Raw genomic sequence first — 3,441 nt, 5'->3', positions numbered from 1 at the left:
TAGTGGTTGCCACGTCTTTGCTTTACCATTGTTCCTACCTTGGGGCTAGCTAGGGTTCCCTTGGGTACCCACTCTTTCTTAGTGACCTCCATGTAGGTTCATTGAGGTTGACATTTGATGGGTGGGATTCATCTCCATCGGTGAGGTTTTGGATCTCCATAATGGCTTGAGGGGATGGTCAATTTGGTGAGACAAACAAAGTGTTGTGTTAGGGGGGTTAGCTGAGGTGATGGCCTATATTAAGTGGAGGATGAGGCCTAGGATGTTGATAGTAGGCTCGAGGTGTCTCATGTACAAAGGGTATGGCAAGCTTGAGTGTTGCTGTTTGTTTTCACTAATTGGCTAAACAATCAATGTGGTTGCAATCCATCCCCTCCCGAGGAGGATACTCACTTTGAACATACTCAACCATCATGGGGAAGCTTGAAAGTTGCAGTTTGTTTTCACTAACTAACTACATAATCAATGGATATAATCCATTGCCTCTTGTGGGGAAGCTTGATTATTGCCATTTGTTTCCACCAATTGACTACACAATCAATGTGGGCAGCTATAATCCATCCCCTCCCAAGGATGATACTCTCTTTCAAATGTAACATAAATGTCATATAAAACTTGCGAGCGCAGGTTTAGTTCCAATGTAAAACTCTATCTCAAAACAATTGACAATTCTGGATTGGGAGTTGTTCACGCAGTAAGGGTAGCTATTGGTGGTGTGAGGGGTGGGTGGCCTGATGAGATCCACCAATCCAATTATGGTTTGGGATTTGTTCATGCAACAAGGGTAACTATTGATGGTGTGAGAGGTGGGTGGCCTAATGAGATCCACATATCCCAAGATAAAATTTTGCAACTAGCCCCCGTGTCAAAAGGTTAGCTACATAGCCAAGTGGTTCCTTTGGGGGAAACTCTAGCTCAAGACAAATAGGTTCCATTTTACTAGCACAAACAAGGATACGATTTTTGCACAATCCAATCGTGCAAACCTTGTCCAATGAGTGCCCATATTTACCAAAATATAAATTGAATACTTGGAGTAGTCAGGCTTTGGGAGAGGCTCGTATTTGGGGTCCTTATTTTCCCCATCCACCAACATTAACTCTACAGACATCAATCAAAGTTGTGTGAGATTTTGTGTTTCATTCTCTCTACAAATACTCATTGAAGTTATTTGAGAACGGTTGTGTCAGACTCATTGGCAAGAGTGCCTCGATTTTCCTACTTTCAAATCTATTTTCAAATATTGGTTACCCTTGCATATATAATTGTGATTGGTTTTCAATTATGGAACTAGTGCTGCATATATAATTGTGATTAGTTTTCAATTATGGAACTATTGCATATATAATTGTGATTGGTTTTCAATTATGGAACTAGTGCTGCGCATATATAAATGTGAATGGTTTTCCACCATGGAACCAGCCTTGCAAGGATCATAATGTATAACTCTCTTCTCTAGAAATCCATACCCACAAATGTGTGGTGGAAGCTTAGCCCAAAGGCCTTTCTCTTTGCATCTTGCAAGATGCCCACTAGTTTGGTTATGTTTTGATCAACAATCTTGACCACAAGGCTTATGCCTACAAGTGGTGGGCTTTCCAGGCCTCCGATAATCCTTGGTGATTACTATCACCACCATTCAAGGTTGTAAAGATCATCATTCCTTTGTACACAATAGGTAACATAAAATTCATTTTGTTGCTTTCAAAGTAGTGTGCCCCAACTTGTTCATGGGAATTTTTGGCTATCCTTTGGTTTTTGGGTATGAAGGAGAGTACTCAATGTGGCATAGAGTTAGGTTTGGGTGTGTGGGCTCTTAGGTTCCCAACAATCATCCAGTCACATAAGTCTCTCCTGTCACTTTTGGGTGTCCTTTGGTTTTGGGTATGGAGGAAGAGTGCTCAATGTGGCATAGCTTTAGGTTCAAATGTGCGGACTCTTAGGTTCCTAGTCATCCAGTCACATAAGTCTCTCCAAAGTTAAGAATTTCCTTATAACAAAGAACTTATCAAGACTTAGAATTATGAGGACAACAAGGATGTGAGACATGCTATATCCTAGAGGTGATATTCGCACTCACTTAGTTTAAACGCACACACTCGAAGGTAGACTAGGACTCGGTAATGTGTAAGGGATATGCATTGATCCTTCCCTAGGAGGCAGTGCTTCTGAATGGATAAATTGAGGTCATTGCTAATCACCTCAGAGATGAAATAAAGTCATCACCAATCACCTCAGAGAAAAGTTATGGTGATTATGATGACCCATGAAAGGTCAACTTTCACCTCTCTTTGAGAGTTATTCCTCACTGTATCTTGCAATGTCGGGCCTGGTTGAATTGGTTATGGAGGTAGAGGATCCCAAAGTGGCTCTCTTTGTAGTCTTTAAGAATGGTTATGGGCTTGGTTTAAGGCATGTGGTAGGTAGAGGATTCCAAACTGGCTCTCTATAGTCTTTAAGAATGGTTATGGGCTCAGTTTAAGGCATGTGGCAAGTTTTGAGGTTCCTTCACTACTTGTATGATTGCCTCTAAAATAAGGTAAGGGATACACTCAGGTGGGGTCAACGGTTTGTGCTCAACCACTTATTCAAGGATGGGCTCTAATTCAATCGCACCTTCCTCATAAGCTCTTGGGGTTGTTTCATATTCTCCTTCTCTAATCTAAGGTTGGGATACTCTTTGAGTTTCTTAGGAAGGTTTGCATAGTGCATAGGCTTCTTTTCTTTGGGAAGAGCTGATTTGAGTGGGAGATTGCTTGCTAACTCCACCAGGGAGGGAATTCTCAATGGTCATGATGTCATTATTCCTTATAATTGATGATGTCTTTCCATGTGTTTTTTGGTGATGATGATGTCTTTCCACGTTCTCTTTGATGTTTTCTTTTTTTGGACCTTTGGTTTTGATCCTTGGGGCTTGTGCCTTAGGCTAGTATAGCCTTTGGGGCTAGTATAGCCTTTGGGGCTTCTGCCTTAGGCTAGTATAGCCTTTGGGGCTTTTGCCTTAGGCTCTTTCTTTAAATTTGAAGCTTAAGCTTTTTTCTTTTTCCTTGGATACTGCCCTTATCTTGGTTTGGAGCCTTGTGAGATGTGGCATTATGGGGGACTGTATAAAATAAGTCCTCTTTATACACTCAACAAGTTAAGGGAGTGTGATTTTTGAGGGAGCTTGGGCTTTTTCTAGCAACTCCTCTCTTAAAAATGTGGAATTTATCTCTCCAGCCCCTCCACTACTACCTCCTCCCATCTCTTCCAACTACCTTCGCCCACCACCTCTCAGCCCAGCCCATTTTCTCCCCTCTAGCCCAACTTAGCTCCTCCCTTCTCTCTGTCTCCCACTCTCTTCCTTTCTCCCCTATCTCCCTCTCTCCCTCTCTCTCTCTCTCTCTCTGCCTTCCTCTCCCTCTGGCACCCTCTTTTCTCTCTCCTTCCTTGCTCTCTCCC

Source organism: Cibotium barometz, chromosome 49 (genome assembly GCF_041138505.1).
Source record: "Cibotium barometz isolate CiBa-2024 chromosome 49, ASM4113850v1, whole genome shotgun sequence".
NCBI classification, from domain to species: Eukaryota; Viridiplantae; Streptophyta; class Polypodiopsida; order Cyatheales; family Cibotiaceae; genus Cibotium; species Cibotium barometz.
The sequence above is the reverse complement of the archived record's forward strand: the minus strand, read 5'-3'. Positions refer to the sequence as shown.